At 37.3% G+C, this 24,510-nt stretch overlaps 3 long non-coding RNA genes across 4 annotated transcripts in view; 2 read left to right on the forward strand and 1 right to left on the reverse strand.

The window, feature by feature from the left end:
- The window catches only part of LOC115290514, a 483,865-nt gene that overhangs the window by 434,734 nt on the left and 24,621 nt on the right, over window positions 1-24,510 (reverse strand). The gene's annotated exons all lie outside the window — the stretch shown is intronic.
- Window positions 20,233-23,772, forward strand: LOC115290513. The gene is made up of 2 exons (XR_003908159.1): window positions 20,233-20,305; window positions 23,445-23,772. It is a non-coding gene; the product is annotated as an uncharacterized LOC115290513 (long non-coding RNA).
- Window positions 20,603-21,131, forward strand: LOC115290515. The gene is made up of 3 exons (XR_003908163.1): window positions 20,603-20,668; window positions 20,757-20,955; window positions 21,050-21,131. It is a non-coding gene; the product is annotated as an uncharacterized LOC115290515 (long non-coding RNA).

Raw genomic sequence — 24,510 nt, forward strand, 5'->3', positions numbered from 1 at the left:
GTTTGATTCCCATTCATCAGTGATGCGAAAGGGGAAAATGTCAAGGAAGGGGGAAGCGGTGCTCTATTAAGCATTCCCTATTAAGAACTGAATACTGAAATTGATTACTAATTGAGAAAAGAATTAAAATTCTTTTCTTTCAGCTGTATTATAGGGAAGAGATTGCAATAGTTAATGGCAATTATGTGAAATATTCTGGCTAATGAGGCAACTTAAATAAACTTTGTGGTCTTCACTCATAACACAAATAGAAAAAAACGGCAATTTCAATGTAATATACACAATTTGCATTTAAGATTATGGAGAAACTCAGTGTTTGAACTAACTCAGCCTATTAGGTAGTAACATTTCAGCAATTCTAAGTGTTATTATTATTAATAGTCATAATAATAACACTCTCTGCTTAATTTCCTTTAGTCTGACTAGCACAGTTTACAAATATTTCAAATAGGCTAAGAGTGCAACATAAAGCCCATTGAGATTTTTAAGGGGGTATAGACACTGTAGAGGCAGGAGTTAGGTCAGTAAAGCTTCAGAATGTATCTTTTCCATTATAATCTCTTCTTTGTTGTTTAACTTGCTTCGTATGTTATCTATATATTTTTTATTTTTTAAAGTAGGCTTTATGCCCAGCATGGAGCCCAATGCGGGGCTTGAATTCACAATCCTGAGACCAAGACCTGAGCTAGGATGCTTACCAGAATGAGCCACCCAGGCACCCCTCTCATTTATATATACTAATTAATTCACTGGGTTTCTACTAAATTAGAGTTTAGTCTCTCATGCTTCATACATGCTATAGATCTTATGATTGTAGCATATTTAACTGCCCTTTATCTCTGCACTTGTTCCCCAAATTCCCAGCCACTTAAATCATCCAAATCCAACAGTCTAGCATCTGGCAGTCTTTGCGGGAGCGTGGACCAAATAAGCAATAACTGCGACAGGCAGTTCCCCCAAGATACCGTGTTGGCATTATCTGTTCACAGACAACGTTAGTCATTTTAGATAAAACTTTAAAGTGTCCAATGACTGGATGTTCATTAGGCCAACATCAATGAACCAGATGTCAATTATTTCAGGGTTAGTGTCTTTACAGTTAACTAAAATAATCAAGTTGGCAAAAGAGGTTTTGTTTAATACACACAAATGTGAGACACATGATCAAAGCTGTGTGGAAACATACAGGAAATGAACAGAAAATCTCAGAAGTCTAAAGAATGTTACTTCTCTAAATGGCCCACGTATATTTTTTCTGTGTTTCCCATAGCAAATGGAAGTTACTTTTATCATGGCGAAGTTTGCCTTTGTGGAAATACTTTATTACAATTGTATTTTAAAAATTTAGAAGTTCACTTCTGAGACATATAGTTAAAAAATATATTTTCTGAGCACTGTTGAATAGTACGTTATTTCTGCAGTCACTGTCTGGTGCCTATGCCATCCGGAACATATGTTGATTTCAACAAAGGCATGGGGAGGAGAAAAATCATCTCTCACTTTCTTAGACTCAGAGCTGTTTTCATTTCTATTAGGTGTTGGTCAAAAATGTTTATCATCAATGTTTTTATATAAAATTTAGGGTATTTTTTTCCTCACAACTCAAACTATGAGGAGGCAGAGAGAACATACTGTGAAAAAACCCCAAATGGGACTTTTTCTTAACAGAATCCCCCGCCAATTCTAGAAAGTGTTCTGCCTTCCCAGGATATCTCAAGACGTTTTGTTATTTTTGCGGTGTTTTTAGTCCTACAATCCATGATTCCTTCACATCTAGCTTCCCAAGTGTGATCTGAAGGGGAGAAAAACAGCAGCCTGAACTTATTTTCTCATTCCAGTAGTCTATTTAGATCGCAATTTTGCTTTTAACGTGGTGCTATTCCGTTCCGGCTAAACCTCTGCATCCATTATTACTAACAATATTGTTCTCTTAGATTAGTAAAATGAGAATCGCTGAGGGGTTGTTGCCTAAAGGAATAATAGTAAAAAAATATACAGGAATTTATTTACTAGCTATACAGGAGGCTAACACAACAGCTATTATATATAATTTGATTTATAGAATTCTATATAATATATTAATGTGTACTTTTTTCATTAAAGACCAGAATGAGCTTCAGAAATTTCCAAGATATCAGAAGTGTTGAGATACAAATGTAAAGGGCTTGCACCAAGTCTACCTATAGAAAGCACATAAAAAATTAAACATAAATTTAACTTTCTGAAAATTAAAACAGGAGGCAATCCAATCAAATAAATTACTGCCCATCTAAATTAACAATATAGAAGAGATCTGATTCTATAATAATTTGGAGAAATGTGCAGAAATTGTCAAGTGGCCATTATCCTGCTTTCTGTTTATTTCTAAAATGTAACTTGAGGATTTATTTCTAAAATGTAACTTGAGGAGCGCCTGGGTGGCTCAGTGGGTTAAACAATGGAATTCAGTTCAGGTCATGATCTCGTGGTTTGTGACCTCGAGCCCCACATCAGGCTCTGTGCTGACAGCTCAGAGGATGGAGTCCATTTCAGATTCTGTGTCTCCCTCTCTCTCTGCCCCTCCCTTACTCACACTCTGTCTCTCCTTCAAAAAAAAAAATTAAAGATTTTTAATGTCACTTGATTCAGTCTGCTTCACTTTCTCCTGCCTCCAGCCAAGTTCATGGATCTATCTTTTCCCACCTGATCCACTCAGGAATTCCTTGCATATCTACTGCTCATCTATTAGACCTCTCCTCTCAATCTGCTCCAGTCCTTCTACATCTGAAAATGTTCTGGTCCCTTCCAACATACCTTTTTTAACTCTGTCTAGGGCGCGCGCGTGTGCACACACACACACACACACACACACACACACACACACGTGCTCTCTCTCACTCTCTCGCTCTCCCCAGATCTTTACAGTTACAGTTCTCAAAGCAGTACTTTGTGCTTTTGTCTGCCCTTCTTCAATGTCTTTCTGCTAATTCATAGCCTAATTAATTCCTCCTATAATACTCAACTGGACATTTACTTCCTGAGATCATGAAGAACCTCTTAATTGTCAGGTCCAATTTGATCTTTCTGCAGTATTTGACACTGTTGACCATTCCTATCTTTTGTAAACTCTTCACATTTGCCTTTTATGACACACTTCTTTCTGCATCTCTGCTTATGTGTCGGGCAAGGTCATGGCAGGAAGCAGATGGTACACTTAAATTGGATAATTTCAAAAGATCTTAATACAGGGACTATTTACAAAAGTGTGAGCAAGAGAGACAAATCGGATAGTGCAGTCCCCTTGGTTTAATATCTGGGGGAGTCATTCTCCTATGCATACAGTACAGACAGAGGAAAAGGTTGCTAGAATCTTGATACAGAAGCTTTGGGTGAGCCCCACAAAAAATGTGAGCTTTGGTCATGGGTAGGGTTGATGCTTTGAGAACCCACAAGGATGGATGTGGGGAATAAAAGCTCTGAACTCACTCTTCTTCCTTCTGATTTTCTTTAAGCGCCTCCTCCTTGATTGGGTGAACAATATCAAAAGCTACAGCTAGGGGCGCCTGGGTGGCTCAGTAGGTTGAGCCTCCGGCTTCGGTTCAGGTCAGATCTCATGTTCGTGGGTTCGAGTGCAGACAGCTAGCTCAGAGCCTGGAGCCTGCTTCCGGTTCTGTGTCTCCTTCTCTCTCTGCCCCTCCCCCTCTCATGCCTGTCTCGCTCTGTATCAAAAATAAATAAAACATTAAAAAAAAAAAGAGTCAGTATATGAAAACTCTTAAAAAAAAAAAAAAGCTACAGCTAAAGGAGCCATTTTATGTGATCCAAATCAGCCTCTCCAGCCTCCTCACTTCACATTCTTTAAATGTCCTTCTGACTCTGACACCTTTTCTTGGCTTATATTATTACTCTTATCCTGGTGATTCCCCAATCTGTATTTCTATGATGAATATATCCTCTGAGGTCAGCATACATTTAACTATTTAAAGGGTATCTCTTTCTTGAATTCAACATCACAAAATCTAAAGTCATTTTCTTCCCTCATTACTCACTTTCTCCATATTATCTCTCTTTTGAAAATGAATGACACCAGAATCCACTCAATGATCAAAGCTAGGGATGCCTGGGCGGCTCAGTTAAGTCCAGCTACAGCTCAGGTTATTATCTTGCAGTTTGTGGGTCCAAGCTCCACGTCAGGCTCTGACAGCTCCAAGCTTCGGATCCTGTGTCTCCCTTCTCTCTGCCCCTCCTCTGTTCATGCTCTCTCTTTCTCAATAATAAATAAATGTTAAATTTTTAAAAAAAATCATCAAGGCTAAAAGCCCAGATTTATCCTGGACTCCTTTACACTCGCTAGATACAGTCAATTGATCACAGTGCCTTATGTACTATCTCCTAATGAATATTTAACATACCCACTCCTGTGCACTGTCACCGTCACTATCCTGATAAGTGGCAAAAACATCCATGCCAAGAGTTATGGAAACTGACTACATTGAGAATTTACTGAGTCTGGGGATTATGCTAAGTTCCTCCAGAGGAAAGCATATGTTAGCCAAGTCCTGCAAGATGAATAACAGGTGCCTGAGAAACTCGTGGATGTGAAATACATAGCATGTGCAAAGGATTCTAGGGGAAAGAACAAACATTTGAAAAATTAAAATAACCAAGTACAACTGGAGTGTGGAGAGGAGATAGAAGATACCTTAACATACCAACGGAGACTGGAGAAGTGGGAAGATTGCAGAGGACCATGGGAGTTATAATGTGAATTGGGACTTCATGTATATGCAGGTATTCATGTTGATAGAAGGAATGAGGAATTAAAGAATAGACACCAAGAAAATTGTCTCTTTGCTAAGCCTGAAATGATCTTACAGTCTTCATCTGTAGAGTAAGACAGTATACCAATCAGGTAAGAAAAGACAGTCTGATCAAAGGTCACTGGCCAAGGAATCTTTTAGAAAATGCACACCTTCTTAACTACTCAACTTTCCAAGGACAATTCACCTCTATGTCCCAAACTTTTGTGCATGTTTAAGAATTCTCAGATTACATTGTGAGTCAGGAATTCTTCCTTGAAGGGAATTGTTTTGCATTTATAGTTTGGTCGAAAGCTCTTGGAGCTTATGACTGTTTGTCACATCTTCCTTCACATCCAAGAGGCATTACAGAAAGGTCATTTATTCAAGAGTTAAACATCTTAAATATGTTATTATTATTATTTGTTAGTCATGCCTTTTCAGACTGCTTATAACGAGGGCAAACCACTTAAGCTCTACATTTTGACTTTGTCTCCTCATAAATAAGAGTTGAATGAGATAAGTACGAAGAGCCTTTCAAAGTCTGGAGTTTTACAAATCAAACAAAACCAAAAACATGAGAATAGATGAAATTATATCTTTATGATTATGTCTAATCCTCTAAGTCCTATAATATATACTATAAAATAAACAAAGAGGACAATCATGAAAAATTATCATTACAGCTTTCCAAGTAAATCAACATTCAATCATGTAGAACAACGTTATTTAACCCAGGAAGCTTGGTATCAGATTTTAGATCTGCCCCCTACCATTGTGCTTATTCACCTGCTAAAATTCTATCTGCAGAAAGGTCTTAGTAATTAGATAGTAGAAATGTTCCATGTTAATGCACTGAGGCAATTCATCTGGCTCCTAGAAGAAACTACATAACAAAACACACACACACACACACACACACACACACACACACACCCACCCCTAGTCAGGGGCTAGGCTCTAGGTGTTTTCAGAGACTATAGAAAGAATGAAAATGATGGAAAAATGAATGAGGGAAGAGAAAAAATACATTGTCCTTTCTCGTTTTTACATCTTAAACTACTTTGAGTAAGAACTTCTAACTTTAGTCTTAATGTTCTTTTATCACCTCTTGACTTCAACTTAACACTGTCCAGTGGAGAATTATTCATCTCCTAAAGGATCCCAAGACTTAATTAATAGAGAAGCCAGCCAAAGGGATAAAGCCAGAGATATCAGAAGTAATTACAATTTAATGAAACAAGAATGAACAAATTACCACAAAGCCCAGTAGCCTATTAAGTGACCTGATAATAAAAAAAATTGGTCATCAAACAGATAGCCTCTCTTTTTACATCTCCCCCTGAAACACCCTTTTCCTTTACTCTTTCCTATTTCATCCTTGTCTTATTTTAGGGATTTTGTGAAATGGTCCGTATGATTACAAATAAAAAAATAAAAATATCACTGTAGGTCTCAACCTCAACACATATTCAAAAGGTATCTGTGAGGGGCACCTGGTGGCTCAGTTGGTTAAGCCTCCAACTTCAGCTCCAGCCACGATATCACAGTTTGTGAGTTGAAACCCCACATTGGGCTCTGTGCTGATAGCTCAGAACCTGGAGTCTGCTTCAGATTCTGTGTCTCCTCCTATCTCTCTGCCCCTCCCCCACTCATGCTCTATCACTGTCCATCAAAAATAAACATTAAAAAGATATTTTTAAAAAGGTGTCTGTGATATGTGGGTTGCAGGTGAAAATTAAAATCCACCTTCAAATATCTTAGAGTCAAAATTAACTAAAGACTTTTTCAACAGAAGTTCACTTTTATTGTATATATCCTATAACCTCTTTTTGAACATTTAGCATATTTCAAGGCCTACCTGGAACTGATTAATGCTTCCCAAACATAGTTGCCAGGGTGGGCTTCAGTACAAAAAAACCACCACAGTACATTTTAGCCATGTCAGTTCAGCCTCAGGTAATGTTTGGAATAGAGGGCATGTTTACAGTCCTGTACTGTTGATTTTGACAAACACAATCTCTTTTTACACTGCAGGGAGGAAAGAAAAGGGAACCAAAAAAACCCTTCAAAAAACAAAACAAAACAAAAAAACCCAAAACACAAGTTTAAAAACCCCAACAAACAAAACCAACCAACCAACCAAAAAAAAAAACAAAAAAAACAAAAAACCACACACAGAGAGAAAGAGAGAATATTTGTTTTTGGTCTGTTGCTATCAAATGTTAAAAATGGAAAAGGGAAAATTAACTCTCATCATTCTCCTGAGAAGCAGCAACAGAGAGAAATTAACTGGGAAGGCAGTCGCTGTCCTATGGGTTCTTCTGTTGGCGTTGACTTGAACACCGGTTCAAGTCCACCTTGAGCCTCTCTCCCAGTCAGGATCCATAACTGCATTATATGCTACAGACTATTTCAGTTTGGGGGGTAGTGGGGATGGGTGAGCCAAATCTAGCTGATAGGAGAAAAATTATCTAGTACACACCATTACTTACTACAAAACTGAATATTAGTAAGTAAAGAATGTCCATCTTTCAGCAAGCACCAAGACAATACAACCTTGCGCATTCTTATATCTACCAGTTCATTGCCTATGTGAATATATATGTACGATCACAGATAAGAAAACTGAACCAATTGAGTAAAGGTTTAAATTTTACCCCAAATTTCTCAACAGTCTAATGATTTGTTGTTTAAGAAACTAATTTGAGTTAATATTGTCTAATGAACAGTTATTTAGCCATACAGCAATATTTCCTTCTGATGATAGCTAGTTTTAGAAATACATTAAAAGGAGCCTTATCTGATCACATCCTTGGAGAATTGTATTAATTAAGTAAAGGATGCTAGATTCCAGCAGGTTTGATAACAATGGGGAGGAAAATTAGGTTTACCCAGGTCAGAAATATGCTCAAGACAATAAGTGAAATACAAAAATAAAGTGAAAATATATTTGTACATCAATTTGCTAGGGCTATGAAGAAATATGCCATGATCCCAAGAATAAAAGACTATGAAAGTTCACTATCAATTACCTCATTAAAAACAGGAGATGATTTAAAGTTGGATATTAAATTTACTTAAAGACATGAGATACCAAGAAGAAAGAGATACAGATTTTCAAATATATGAAAAGACAAATTCTAAGACCAATTCTAAAATATTCTATATGTACATGTGTGTGTATAGGCACATGTACATACACATATGCATATATGCATATTACATATGTATATACATGTAGCAAGAACTTGTAATGACTAAATTGTTGCATCAATGGGGAAATCCCTATGCAACTACACATTAAGATATGTTTTCAAATTTTACGCTAAATCATCCTTGCTGCACAGGCATACGGCCAGATGGAAGCTTATGGCTCCTATGTCAATACCTACACAACACTGATGTCTTCTTAGCTAGTCCAAATACAGTCATTCCATCTGCCATAAACACTGGGCCCAAAGGCCACATTTATAGATTGCACTAAAAAAGTTAAAATTATTTTTACAGTGAAGGCATTTTTATAGGTTCTGGGAAAAGGGGAACTCAATGTGTGTTCCAAAATACTTATTCTCTGGTGATTGTGAGTGCATTTTCATGTGTGCATGCATAGGGAAATAAAATAACCTTAGGAGAGGATCTTTATGGATGCCAGCACTAAATTAACCATGCATTATTATTGTTTCCCTGGGGGTGAGATCGAGCTGATTCTCTTTAGCTTCTTCATTTTGTTTTTTCCCCTAACCACTGATGATTTCCTTCTGCAAATGAAAAAAGCAGGATATTCCTAGGTCAACCTGCCAGGAGGTAGTCAAGGAGAAGACAGTAAGGCAGATTGAAAGCAAAAAAGGACTACTGGTTACTCATTGTCCTAAAACCTACTTTGTTGTGATACGTCCAGCCCCTAGGAGGAGAGTAGGGACCATTGCCCTGGGTACTTACTGCCATTTGAGGTGAAGCTGGTATTACAAGGGCTGTGACTCAACATCTATCTGAAATATAGCATGACTAAAGGAACCCTCTTTCAGATTAGTATGTACTAGCAGTCAAGGAGTCATAAAATCTTTGCTCATATTTCTAATCCTTTGCTCAGTTAGTATTTTAAAATATAGTTAAACTAACTTATTTTGACTTCCACCAAAAGATAGGCACACATAATTGAAGTGAAGGGAGAAGAAGAAATGAAGATAACTATTAGATGCTTCTATACTGTAAAAAGGCACCAAATACTAGCTCATGTTTTTCTTTAATCATGCCAGATTCCACAAGAAAAATAAAGAAGCAAAATCAACTCTGGTCCCATCTTTCCCTTCATTTAAACTTTCCCTTCTAAACTTAGCCATTGATTTTTTTTTTAATTTTTTATGTCTATTTTGAGAGAGACAGAGAGCAAGCTGAAGAGGGGCAGAGAGAGAGGGAGAATCTAAGCAGGCTCCAGGCCCTGAGCTGTCAGCAGAGAGCCCGATGCGGGGTTTGAACCCAACGACTGTGAGATCATGACCTGAGCCAAAGTCAGACGCTTAACCAACTGAGCCACCCAGGCACCCCTAGCCATTGATGCTTGATGGGTTTCTTTGTACAAATCAAATAACCCATTTGAAGAAATCTGAAATCCTCAAGTACTTTAAAAAAGACCAAATGGGGAACAACTTTAAATATCTGTAGTGCCATATATACATATATATGAGTTATTCAGAAGCAGTCCCACCATTCTCAGTATTAAATAGTGAGGAAGGGAAGAAAGCGGCCGACGATGTGGTCCTGGAGAGGATTATGTCAGCAGAAAGATGTCAAGCTTGTGTCAAACTCGGTGGCAGACATGTTGATTAACTTTCCAACCATTTATGTGGGCAGAAAGCTACTAGAACAAACAGCCTAGATATCAAATGACTTCAACTAAACAGACTAAAAGCTTATTGGTATGGGCCTATGATAACACTAAGAAATTCTCAGGCAATTCTCTACCAGAAATTTGGAATGAGGACAATGAAAAACTAAGACAGTTAGATAGTGGTATATCCCAAACTGAAAGGTTTTGTAGTCAATACTAAAGGTAGAACCATGGTCAGACAATAATTTGTCTACAAATTGAAATCTAAAGGGACTCCTGGGTGGTTCAGTTAGTTGAAGAACCAACTCTTGATTTTGGCTCAGTTCATTATCTCAGAGACATGGGATTGAGCCCCAAACAGGGCTCTGTGCTGAGTCTGGAGCCTGCTTGAGATTCTTTCTCTCTCTCTCTCTCTCTCTCTCTCTCTCTCTCTCTCTCTCTCTCTGTCCCTTTCCTGTACTTGCTCTTTCTCTAACAAAAAATAGGGAAAATATTTATTAAAAACCTGAATTATAGGGAAGAATTGTACATATAACTTCACAGAGGTAAGAGAGGGGAGAAAAGAGAGAACAGAAAACAAAGAACATGGCCAAGTGCCTCTACAGACAAGAGAAAATACAGCCTTAGTTTCTTACTTTCGACTTCCAGCCTTACTATAGTGTGGATGATCTTCTTTCTCTGCCTTGGAGTCAATTGGTGTTTGCTTAAAATAAGCACCCTTTTTATAAGCTATTTAAAATTAATTTGGACATAAATATGTCATATCTAGAACGTGTGCATATCCTATTATTCTTTGAACACATAGTCTAGACACTACAATGTGTATGAAAAATACTGAAATCCACCTCTTCCATGGGTCGTCACATTAATTTTAAAGAATTTCATGAAGGAAGGACCTATGTTACTTGGAGAATCACCAAGAGGAGGAGCTGGTATGATGAATTAAAACCTCTTTACTAAAATAGACACAACCCAAGAAAGTAAGTCTACAGATAGACAGGTACACACACTTTGGAAATCTTTCTGAAAGCTTTGTAACTTACCTATATTTATTCCTTGCGTGGCTTACCTTTTCTTTGGTAATTTAAAACACTTTTAAGTTATTTACTTTAAAAGTCAAGCTTTTTAAGGTAGAGTCCACAGTTCTTCGCCAAGGATAAAAGGAAGAAGTGAGACTGGGCAAAATCAATTTTTTTTAAAGTCAGATCTTATAGAAAAAGAAACACGTCACAGATGATGATGGGGTATGTGTGCATGAGTGTGTGCAAGTGACAGGGAAAGATAGAGATAGAGATGGTGGGGGAGGGGAAGGGTGAGAGGGACCCTCTGAGGCCTTAACTCCAGATTCCATCAGACTCTTCAGGATTTTCACAAGCTCCAGGAATCTCCACAAAGTTAAGGTGAGCCTCTGTTCTTGTCTCCCCAAGAGACGAATACACATGTTAATTGTTAGAGAAATTTCAAGTATTGAAGCTTCAAAACTCTGATTATGATAGAATGCTATACAAAATTCATCCATTTCTTCTTGGAACAACCTGACTATAATGAGTATGTTTGAAATGTATAGAATTTAATTTTCAAGCCCATCAATGATTGACTCATGTGTTTCAAAATATAACTGAAGAAAAATACATTTTAAATTCAATTTGTGAATGATAAAGGCCACATTCCCCTAGCTATACGCACAGCAAGGGAGCATCTTTTGCACTGCCATCCTGGGGACACCACAGTTTGGAAAAAGCTGAGAGCAATAGTTCCAGTTTTGTTTTACATGTGTAAAAACTTCACTTCACAGGAAGTCAAATTATCGAGAATCAGTTTTCCCTAAAGATAATCCATTAAAACCACCCATATATGAGAGAAATATTTTATACTCTATACTTATTATATAATGCAAGTGCCCAACACTGATTCACTAAAATTTTTCCAAAACAAAGCTTTCACTAAAATCTTTCCAAAACTTCAAAGGAAATGCTTTGCTAAACTCTTTGCTTCCTTGAGGTACTATGTCCCTTAACCACCCCTGGTCTCCTACCCTAGTGAAGGGTTGATTGGTTGGTTGGAGGTATTTAATACTGGTCAACATCTGTGTTCTAGGAGAAGCTAACCTGTCAAAAATTCTGATCACACAGATTTCCCATTTCCTCTACCTTTGGTCCAACAAGAGGCAATGGTGTGGATTGGTGTTTTGTGTCGTTGCTCTCAAAATTCAAATCTTTTCCTCAGGAGGACTGTGCCAATTTGGACAATGGGAGAAAAGGAGAGTGAAGGCAGGCTCACGATAGCACTCTCCCTGGACTCCTCCAACTGGCAGCTCACGACCTTTGGGGAATTCATTCACTTGCTGACTTGTATTTCTGATTTCCCAATTTTCCCCAAAATTCATCAGAGGAGAAAGCACTTCATTTGACACCACAGAGAGCCTACAGTATAAAGCAAGGAATAGCTTTTATATGATTTTGAAAAGGAAATTGAGTTACTAATTAGATTCTATAAAATAAATTCAGCTATAGGATAAAACAAGTTACTGATTATCCATAAAGAATACCGACAAGTTAATCTAATATGCTTTCAACATTTTTGGAAAACAAAAACTTACATATAATTATTTGAGATTAAGAAATAGATACTCTGTAACACTTGGTACCGTCAAACACAGAGCCATATTTAAGTCCAGAATTATGAATTCAATTAATAATTAAAGGATTATGCTCATAGGTAAGGTGTATATAAAGCAGTAAATGGCTTTTTCAGGTGATTAAACATCTAAATGATGTTTCACACCAAAGAAAAAAGAGAAATTATTGTGACTACATTCCTTAGCCTGAATAATATTCCTCCAACACAATAAGAACATAATTCAATGAAACTAAAATAGCAGAAGAGAGAGTGAAGAACCTTTTGCTCACCAAGCTCTAAATGGCTGGCCTGACTGCTTTCTTCAAATTACCAGGGATATCACAGTGACTGCAAGGAAGAGGTGAGGGGAAGAATAAAGTGTGGGCAGCTATGAAAATGGAATAATTATGAGAGGCTGGATTAAAGAAGTGAATAATTTTCAGTCAAAATGATCTCTATAGAAAGGCAGTGATATAATTAGACATTTTAAAGCCAGTAAGAATTTCGGGGTCATTCGTGAGTGGGAGAATGCTTGGATTTTTGTAAGCCAGCATCAGCCAAATCCTTCTCTTGACATAGTGCAGCAATTATTCTCCCATAAGCCTTCACAGGATACAAATTGGACAGTGTACAAGTAATTACTGATGAATGCGAATGTACTGCGCAGTGATGAGATGTTTTCAGAGAAACAGAATGAAGTAGATGGAAAAGGTATTCTCATCAACTTTGAATAGATATATCCAAAGATACACTGTGAATACCACAAAAGATGTGAAGAGGTGTTCAGTAATGTGATTGTAAAGGGTCATTTATAGATTTTTTCAAAAAAAGCTCTTTTGTACCACGTAAAGGGAATTGTATAGAACCAACAATAAATACACATTGCAGCTATTCAGGCCAGTATGGATGCTAAATAAATGCATTCCATTCACTTTAAGACTTTGATTAAAAAAAAAATTCCTGTGGTTGGAAACTTAGAGTTCACGTGATAGTTATATCTAATAAAAATTAAACACAGAATTTCTTTCAGTGACAATAGTTTTTCAAAGGTATATACTTAATTTCATTAAAAATATCCATATATTCTCAGAAAAATTAATACAGATATACTTAGAGAGCGCTAAAAATGTTGCCATTTGGCCACATTGGATCTACCATGCTTCCTTCACTATTGTAGCTCAGTCTTTGTGCATTCACTTTTCACAGCCAATCCCACCAGTGATCTCACAGCTCCCATGTGCTGTGGCTCCAAGAAGCACCACCACGCCCAGCCCAAGAAAACCATCCTGCATTTTGGAGTCTTTCTTCCAGAATGACAGGACATGTTCAAGAATTAAAATGAGTTGTCTGCATTGGCCTAAACTGTGTTCAGTACTCAAGGAAATACAAGTAAAAATCACAGTCCAGAAGAACAGGGCATTTTCTACATTTAAGTTTACATCACAAAATACATAGATTATTTAGTATTTCATGTATTATTTTAATAATGTATTATATCAAACTCAGAAACATGTTTGAGTTCCAGACAAGCTCTTTCTCAGAGCTTTGCTTATTATCTCAATGAAAGAACAAAGCTAAGAGTCAAAAAGGGTAGAACCTCTGGATTATTGTCAATACATAAAGGGACCTGAAGGATAGCCCACTATCCTGGGCTTGGTCTCCCCAGTCAGGTAAGCCCCCACCCCAGTTTTGGACTCTACCCCTTTCAAGGTAAATAATCTCAGGCAATTTCATCTTTCTTGGCGCATGCAGATTGTTGTGGGTATTAAAGGAAACGTCAGGATATACACTGCACCGGAATGCCCAGCTACCGAGTGGGTTCACTATAGCTTTGTGTCACAGAGAGTGGGTAACCTCTTGCTATGGTTGTATTCACAACTGCCTCTCATTCTGTTGTCAGGCACGTTTTATGCAATTTGATTCTAAGGATGAAAGTACCAACACCAGTAAGTGATTTTATTTTTGATAACACATTGGCAAGGTCTCCATGTGTAGGCAGGAGAAAGTTACTCTGAAGAGGCTACTTTGAATAGGAATGCAAGGGGTTGAGTAACCCGTATGTCCCAGCCCTGGGAATTCCCACGACCCTGTGCCCTCCAAGGGAAAGAGTCTCCCAGTGAATAGAAATATCACCTATCTCTATGTACTGGATTCCAAAGGCTGAAAACACTCCTCCAATGGATTGTCCTTGAATTTCCCTGAGTTTTTAATACTATGGAAAACATGAGAAGAATATTTCAGCAGAAAAAGTGAAACAGTGAAAACCCAAAGGTAAGCTTAGGAAAATTCGTTTGAAGGGCCAGAAAAACTACTCATTGCATTCACTGTTTTTTATACTCTTCATGTGAATCTGCATTTGAAAATATTCTGGGGCATATGAGGAAGTTCAAGGAAGCTGAATACATCAGATTATATGGTGCCCTACACAAGCAGCATATGCTCATTCAGCATTTATTAAACATCTTCATTGAGCCAGACATTGTTCTGTCGTGAATGGTAGGTAGTAATAGAGCATTAACAAAAACAAAACTTTTAGAAAAATACCCCTCGGCTCTGGGAGCTCATATTCGCCAGTGTGCATGCTCTCATGGGATGCAAGAGATGGCGGGTCGAATAAGTGGGGGAAAGATAGATTATTCAACAAATGACACTGGAAGAAGTAGGAGAAATTCAGAACAAAATAAACTTGAATTGAAACCTATCTTACACACACACACACACACACACACACACACACACACACACCAGTGATTCAAATGTATAAAATCAAATATTTAAATGAAAATATGCTGGAAAAAATCTGGAAGAAAATCTGAATAATTTTAGAAGAGAGAAGTCTTTCATAAGTATGAAATTGTATGTAGAGGTCATAAAGTTAAGGATTAATAACTTATCCTACATAAAAATTAATAAAACACTTTGCATTGGAAAATCCATCATACTCAAAATCAAAAGACAAAGCAAGTATCTATTTTCTTAATGTAAAAATCACCTGGCAATCAATAGCAGTAAGATGAAGAGCTTACTCACAGGGAAAAATATAATAATGGACAGATTTTCTGTAGTCTACTGATACAAGAAAAGTTATCCAAACAGCTGGAGTAGAAACTATAGAAATTAAAGATGAAATAAAAACACTATATATATATTTAATTTACAATTGAATTGATTATCTTTATGTTGCCTTTTATTATTTGATAAAACAGATTTTCAAAGGGAAATACTACCTTAACCATTTTTAGGATTTTGGATTCTGGAGAAATTATTTATATTTAATGAACATCATAAATTATTCCATTTCACTTTAAGTTAAAATTAAAAACAGTGTGTCCACTGAACTTAAACTAAATACCTAATTTGGCTTCATTTTTAAAATTCTGCTTAACAAAAAGTGTTTTCTTCCAGCAAACTATAGAATTAAATAACTAAGCAACAGCCACAGAGAAGCCAAGTAGAGAAGAATCTCCCATATGAGAACATATTAACAGACTCCTCTTTTGATATAAATTAATACAATAGTCCATAGGGGCGCCTGGGTAGCTCAGTCGGTTGAGCATCTGGCTTCGGCTCAGGCCATGATCTCACGGTTTGTGGGTTCGAGCCCCGTGTCGGGCTCTGTGCTGACAGCTCAGAGCCTGGAGCCTGCTTCGGATTCTGTGTCTCCCTCTCTCTCTGACCCTCCCCTGCTCATGCTGTCTCTCCTTCTCTCTCAAAAATAAATAAAAATTTTTTAAAATACAATATTCCATAGCCCATATTCTTTTTTGTGTATGTTAAAATATAAAGAAAACACAAAGATTACAGAAAGCAACTTTCAAGTGGTCCCCTGTCTCTTGGTCAAACATTATACAAATTTACTTTGGTTAGATTCACAGTTAAGATTATCATGATGGCTAGGGCACTTGTTTATCTACAAAGACAACAACACAACATTACTGGTTAGTATTTCTCAGTTCACTTTTCTAATATACACTTTATTTCTTGAATTAATAGATAATCTTAGGTGAGAATTCCATTTATTCTCATCAGCATTAATTTTATAATGTCTTACATAAATGCAAGTTTTTAAAAAGCATAGATTACAAAGTTATTTGGTCAAAAAGTTTATGATTAAGACATATATAATATACTAAGCAAAACCTCAAATGCCAAGGGTACAAGTAGTTGTTATAAGAAACTTCAATTCAGATTTTATAAACCTTTAAGCAAAATGCAAAATAAATCATGTGTATTGCAATATGTTAAAAATAAAAACTCTAAGACTTATAAAAATCTTCTATTCTAGATCTCTGGCCTACATCTTATTACATTATCCATAATGCTTTTCATCAGAAACTTTGGAAATAATTAAAACCCAAAAGCCTCATGGAATATTCAAGATTCCTGATATTACAAGTGATGAAAGGATAATTTCAACTATGTTCTTTTAAAAAAGAACAAGGAAAATAATGTTTGGGGCATAATGGCTTCAGAAAGGGGTGGGTCCAGGAACTAAAATAAATAAATAAATAAATAAATATATAAATAAATAAATATACTAAAACTTAAATTATCTCTCTCCATAACTTGTCAGACTTTTCTACATCATAGGCTCAGCAGATTTATATTTTATTCTACCAGGCTTAATCAACACAGGCACCAGTCCATCCCAGTTGGATCCATGATATGTCAAGTCTGACATATCACACCCCAAGGGTAAACTGAATTTCATCTACTGGAAGAAAGGGAGTCTTTTTTCGTGAGTGATTTGGGCTATTGTTTTCAGGAGAAAAACAAATGGATGTGGGATAGGCAAAAGTTTTTCCTTCATATCTGTGTAATCCTCATAACCCTATTGCTTTATATTTCCTGTTATTTTCATTCACACTTTCTCCCAAAACTGATCTACTCTCTGCAACCTGTAGTTCATATCGCTTTTCTTTTCTAAATGATTGGGAAAGGTATTTGATTCATTGTCTGGACCCTAAAATCTTTTCTCTTACATACAACCTCTTCCTTATACTCAAAGTGACAGATTTACTTATTATTCTTTAAGTTTATTTATTTTGAGAAAGCATGAATTGGGGAGGGGAAGGGGGGGACGGGGAGGGAGAGGGAGAGGGAGAAGGGGAGAGAGAGAGAATGAGAATGAGAATCTCAAGCAGTCCCGGTAGGGTCCATGAAGAGGCTCAAACTCAGGAATCATGAGAACATGACCTAAGCTGAAACCAAAGACACCAATTTAAAACACAGACTTAACCATAGCACTATTGATAATTCAGACTCAAGGAATGTCCATTGACATGTCTCAAATCATTCACACCTTCATTCTACCCATTATTTCAATACCTAATCTCAGAAGATAACTTTGACTTGACATAAGAATAAAATAGAAGAAATATGTTATGTGGGAAATGATCCTTCTCTTTAAAAAATAATTAAATAAAAAATCTGATATGGGGCTGAATCATTTTTTTCCTCCTGATACTGTGCTTCCAGTACAACTAAATTGAATATTTGCACAAAGATTAATTCACAGATATGATAGAATAAGACACTTTATAAGACTCATCTTAAGCGAAATTCTCCCAAGTGTAGCCTTGAATATTGATTTTTGTTCTGCAGTGTGAAAGTGTCTCAAAGTTTGTTATTTTTTGGCTACACTATTATAAACTTCTATATCCACCACCATGTTTTCTATTCATAAAAAAATTTGTGATACCATGGTTTAATAATGTTGGCTTACAGGCTTAACATGTCTGCCCAAAATAAAATCATGATGTTATATTCTATGGGACAATTTTGAATTGCCACAGTGCTCGAAGCAATCATATTTTTTCTCTTTTCTCAATAATCTAAAAACACAAAGTCTGCATATATAAATACCTTATAATAAGTTCATTTTAAAAACTGCACTTTGTGAATGCCTAGCGATGTCGGGCACCATTAATTTTGTTAACAAGATGGGTTAGCATGTGCCTAATCCGACAGCACACACCGAAGGAATCCAAAAATCAAACTATGGTCAAGAGGATTATGCAAAGCCAAGTTACCAAATGGCAGTTCATTTCAATTCCATTTTGCTTAAAAACAGTTTATGAAATATCCATACAACCTAGAAAGCCCTGAGTTAGCATCACTAGATTATAAAGAGAAGAAGGATACTTGGGGAACTAGTGAAGCAGATACATTAGTGCTTAACATACTGACCTTTTAACATATTGACAATAAGCAAAAAGTATGGTCTTTTCCTGCCATTTTGACTTTGTTTACATCTATTATTCAGCATACCATTTACAGTAACTAACAGCATGAGTTCTACAAAAAAAGAAAGAGCACGAGTTCTGAAGTAAATGGTTTCAAATACTGGCTCTAGCACTTAGCTTCATGCGCTTCGAAATTTACTTCTCTGGGCCGCCACTTTGGCACTGGTAGAACAGGGATAATGCCACCTATTTCATAGGATCACTGCCAAATTTACATGGTGTCATACAAGGAAAGTGCTTCAACAAAATTACACACATAGTACATACGCCAAAGATACGAAACACCATTATAGTTACTCATCTCATCCAATATGAAAATAAATTTCTCAGACACTAGATACAGTATCAAACCAGAACTAGCCAATAAAGGCACAGGTATAGGCTCCATGTAAGCTGGTATGTGGCGTTCGTCTCAGAAGTAATACTAAATGCAATAATGTGCATTGAAAAAATAATATGTAATACCAGTGTATGTTAGCAATATGAGAAACAATGCCTTTTTGGAAGTGCTGTGGATCCCTAGAAAACCCTGGATACACATACCAAGAATGCATTCTTCCACTGTATTTTGTAGCTCATCTACAGTTTTCAGAACAACGGTGAAGGGATTGACTTTAGGTAGGTGGTCAGACAAGTCATCTGTTCTGTAGCAAGAGGAAGGGAGCAAGGACGTGTGCAGCTGTGTGAGATCCCGAGTCGCAAGATAGGAAAACTGATGGAAACTGATGAAGTTTTACCTGTTGGCTCGGTCTGGTGGTGAACTTCTCTAGAAAGATGATATGTGTTGGTAATTTTTTAATAGCATTTTCCTTCTCAGACAAAATATTTAACTCTGCACACTTGAATAAATCAAATAATCTGTGGTTTTCTGAACTTTTCATTTCTCTTGGTCATAGAATGAGAAACCAATAGCTATAAATTAGTAAGACGTTTCTATAGTTTATAAATGTCTTCCATTCTGATGGGGCTTCTGGAAAAAAGCAGACTTTACTTTTCTAATTCATCCCCAATATAAAAACACCCAATTAAACTTGGGGAAAAACTACTAAAAGGTTTTAGGTAGAAATTATTAACATGTTTTTGTTTTTAGACTATGAAGATCTATACAGAAGTCCCAGATTTAAATAACATTTGAATGTTAAATATCTATTTATTTGAATCAATTCTTGATTTCCATTTCTCTTCTATTTTTAAGGCCAGTGTTCTAAAATGTCCATATAATCTTTCAAGTACTTTGTTTAGCTTAGAAATGTACAAAAATTTTTAAAATAAAACTCAAATAGCTTGGCAAACTTCATAGGAATATTTACTGTTAAAAGATCTATTTTCAGAAAGTATCAGCTTTGCCCTTTTTATTAAAATAAAATATAATCATATAAAGTATAATTTGGCATCACTTAAGCATTAATTTCTCTTTGTTCCTCATTGGATTCTCATTTTCTCTCCTGTAGCTTCTTTTATAATTTCATCCGGGAGCATTTGTGTCCTTCATTAAGTGACAATGCACACAGCAGATAATCCCTCTGCATAAGCCTGTTGGGCATATCTACCAACGTAAATTTGGGGGCATAAACAAGAAGTTAAAATTTTTCGGACACTATTACTCACTGCTTTCATCAGCCAAGGCAGCAGGAAGGAAGATGATGAAATCAGGCCTCTGGCTCAGATAAAGATTAGAGAAATAGAAGTGATGTAGTCTGGATATTCTAAAGGTGTTCTTTTGTGAGGTCAGGGATGGGAGAGGTTTTATGCCCTTTGAAGTGGTTCTTGGGAGAATGGATTTCAGTGAGGCATGGAGTGCAGTGGATGACGGAGCTGAAGAATAGAGCCCTGTGAGTCCGAGCCACTTTAACCAGATATTACCCGGTGACTTTGGCGCTCTCTAGCTCACCGGGGCCCAGGTTAGATGATCTTTAGAGATAGTAATACCTACCCATGACACACTGTATTTTCCAAAAAAGACCACAACAGTATTTCTGGTCCTATCTATTCTTCTAGAATTTTGCTATTTCCAATTAAGAGACAATCAATTTGCCTTCCTCTTGAACTTCCACAGACCTTTTGGCTGCTTTTCCAGATAGAGTGTGGTGCAGATCACATCACAGAACTACTGAGATCAGGTCATAAAGGGTGATTTGGTTGTCGCCTAGATCTCTCCTTTAGAGACATGAAGGGATGACCCTCTGAGCTATCATGTAAGTAGGCCAGCTTCCCTGAGTCTACTAGGGGAGGGAAGCCATGTGGAGAACCCATTTGGAGAGAGAGGTGTTTGAATCTTTCCAGATAAGACATCGCACAGGAGAATGAAGACGACCTCGGAAGAGACCCTAAGCCAGAACCACCAAACTGCCCTTAAATTCCTAGCCCCACAACAGAGACCAGCAGAGATAGTAAAGGATTATTATTATTTTCAGCCACTCAGTTGTGTGGTGATTTGTTAGGCATCAATAGATAACTAATGCACTGCCATTTCATTGGGAAGGTGAGAAGCGATGTTTTAACCCTTTGTTAGAGTAAGTTCTCAATAATGAGCAGATGTTTGTTAATATGTTTACATGTGCTCCATACATTTCTAGACTGTCTTTCTATTCTCTGGCCTAAGAAGAAGAAGAGGAAAAATACTTGTCATCTTCTGTAATAAATTTTCTCTTCTCTGAAATTCTCTTCAAGCATTATTTTTGTAAAGGATAATAAAATATTCAATGAGGAAAGGCATAGACCTTTTTCTGGTGCCCTTTCTAATATACCTTGAAAACGGACCTGAATGAATAAATTATGCCTCTGTCACCAACATTATTTTCTCATCTATTATTCCTCATATTCTAAATCTACAAAGTGAGTTATTTGTTGGGGTATGGACTATAGTAAGTGTGGCAGCATACAACATATAATTAATTAGGACATTCTTAATAATACAAATTATGAATCACAGTATTCTATAATTAAAGGAGTAATCATTTCTGAGCATAACAGACCATACACTGATGCAAACGCAACAAGGTTATATAGTCAGTGGGACACAATTCCCTCTGGGCAGAGTCCAGGGTGTACTCCCATATCCTGGAGTTTACTCAGACCTTTACACAGGATGCAAAACTTCATGGATTGGCCATGCTAAATGGGGCTTACAGCCAACTCAAACTCCTCCCCTTAAGAGACAGGAGAAACAAAGGCTTTTGTTTCTCAGAGTGAGGAAATAGAGAACTTGGCTGGGGGCTAGGGCTGGCAAAGCAACGTGACAAAACAGCCCAAGACATAAAGACAAGAATGCCAGAGTCTAAACCTCAGTATCAGACTGTTTGCATGTGCCTTCTATTATCTCCTTCCATCTCCACACTCCATGGAGTCTGTGGCATATTCCAAATGCCATCCTGGTAGTTTCTCAATTTTGAATTCTGACTGTGACACTAACAGGGATGCTACAGCAGGAACAGAGATGCACAGGTAAGAACAACACTCACCACTTTTAGAAACTAAACAGCTTCCCAATTCTTGGAAATGTCAGTTAGTTGCCTAGCACTCAGAGAACTTTTGCTGCCTACCCTTTGTTTTTTTTTCTTTTTACATATATGTATATATGTATATTTATTTAGAGAGAACAAGCAGGAGAGGGACAGAGAGAGAGGGAGATAGGATCCCAAGCAGGCTCCAGGCAGTAAGCACAGAGCCTGATGTAGGGCTCAAACTCACAAACCCTGGGATCATGACCGGAGCTGAAATCTAGAGTCAGATGCTTAACCAACTGAGCCACCCAGATGACCTTCCTATCTACCCTTTAAAAGCAGTTATGTTAGGGGTACCTGGGTAATTCGGTTGGTTAAGCATCTGACTTGGGCTCAGATCATGATCTTATGGTTCGTGAGTTCGAGTATAAGTTCAAGCCTCCTGTCAGGCTCTGTGATGACACCTTGGAGCATGGATCCTGCTTCAGATACTGTGTCTCCCTCTCTCTGCTCTTCCCCCATCAATGCTCTATCTCTGTCTCTCAAAAATACATAATATTAAAAAAAAATTTAAAGCAGTTATGTTGAAAATTATGACATTCTAGTGATTTTTATTAGTAATAAGGCTACCTTCCCAGCTACAAATAATTGTGACAACATGGAATTAATGCCAAAGAATCTAATCTTCACCTCAATTTAAAATCCCTTCCTAATAAGGCTAGAATAGTATTGTTCCCCCCAAACATGGGTACTTTTGTTTCAAATTTTAAAAACTGGCAAAACCTTGAGGTGAACTGGTATAAACACTCAACAACCACTATCAAGTCAAATGATTTGAAGGAAGCAGCCATATTCAACTCCGTAATGAAGTAGTGTTGCCACTAAAATCTGTCTCATGAACATTGAAATCTGTGTTTTAATGATTATAGTTTATTTTAAAACTGCTAGAGATTTTGTAACTTTACATTCTGAGTGTTACTTCATAATATACTTGAGACTTAGTTCTGAGTAGCATGCAGAACAAAAATCTATGCTTTGAAACCTGCCATGAGGTGCTAGCTCAGCCATTAACTAATTAGGTGACCTTGATCAAGCTACTTAACCTCTCTGAGCCTTGCTTTTCTCTTCCATGTAGATTACAACAATACCTACATCGAAGGGGTGAGTAGTGAGAGATAAATCAGATGATTCATGTTCCCGGCCCAATGTAAGCACCCAATAAATGGTGCTTCTTAAGTTCTTTTATTTTTCACAGTTCTTCTACACATCCTCTATGATATCTGAATGTGAAACAGCTGACATTGTATGCTGCCACTACTGCCATAACAACTAATCTCAAAGCCTAAAAAACAGATGTGCACCTCAAACGTGTCAGTTTAAAGCATCCCATAGTTATTTTCAATCCTGACACGTTGATATGATTCTCAGGGACACATCAGTATAATCTCATTTGTGTTATTCCTTTCCCTACCCTTCCGTTCCCGCGTGTATGGTGTACAACACTTACTCGCCTCTCTCACCTCCACAGACAGTTCAGCCTCCAGGAGTTCTCCATCCCAGCTTCGGGCAGGATGGCTGCACTCCCAACCATGTGCTGAAGCTGGCTGCGACAACACCCAGCCCGCTGTGTGTCAAGGTGACCCGGCTCCGTGAAGTGCCGTGCTGAAGGCTATCTAAGCATGCTGCCTGCCATTCAGGCTCCTGGACCTACTTTGCAGAAGCTGAGCAAGAGGGCTGGGCAGAAATGCTAGGGAACCATAGGCAGAGCGATGGCTAGGGGAGAGACACGCCAGCCTCCTTAGATTTAACACACAGAAAAATAAAAACGTACACCTCCTTTCTGATGAGGAGCACAAGCTGGCTTGCTGCAGATGGTTTTGTTTGTCTTGAGACAGGGTTATGCTGGGGTCGGCTCATTTGCTGACCTCTGTCTTCTTCACCCTGAATATTTCATCTTAAATGCTAGACTGATTTTCAAAAAGATCCATAATATGGAGCAGAGTTTAAAAGGTGAAGAGTCAAGGGTCCTTGAGAAATTTTGAGTAGGACAGTCTAGTAACAAGGGCACTGAAGCTACAATTAAGTAGCCTTGAGGAACTCTATCTAAGTAGTTGTAGATAGCAACCCGACAATGCTCTCCATCTTTCAACTGTGGCTGCAAAGCACCAAAGATGTTTCTACAAACAGATGGTTTCTACCTCACAAAGTTATGTGGTACATGCGTCTTATGCTTCTTATAAATATATCCTATAATGCCCTTGACTTTCACTACCTCCAGAAGGATATAGATAGTGCTTCAAACAGAAAAGCGGGCCCCATTGTATAACAGAAGTGCCAAAAGTGACTAATTGCATATTATCTCTGATTTATTCCCTGGCCTGTTCATCAATTCTTTACCATTTATGGAACCAAGCAAAAAAAAAAAAAAAAAAAAAAAAAAAAAAAAAAACTTGGAAATATCTTCATAACCTTATTGTGCCGAGCTAGTGATACCGTATGATTCATTGCCAATATCATCTCTCACAGGCATGCATTCCAAGAACCTCCCACACGACACTCTCTATAGAGTGAAGCCAATTGCTGGCTATAATGGC

The sequence above is a fragment of the Suricata suricatta genome, chromosome 4 (assembly GCF_006229205.1).
Source record: "Suricata suricatta isolate VVHF042 chromosome 4, meerkat_22Aug2017_6uvM2_HiC, whole genome shotgun sequence".
NCBI classification, from domain to species: Eukaryota; Metazoa; Chordata; class Mammalia; order Carnivora; family Herpestidae; genus Suricata; species Suricata suricatta.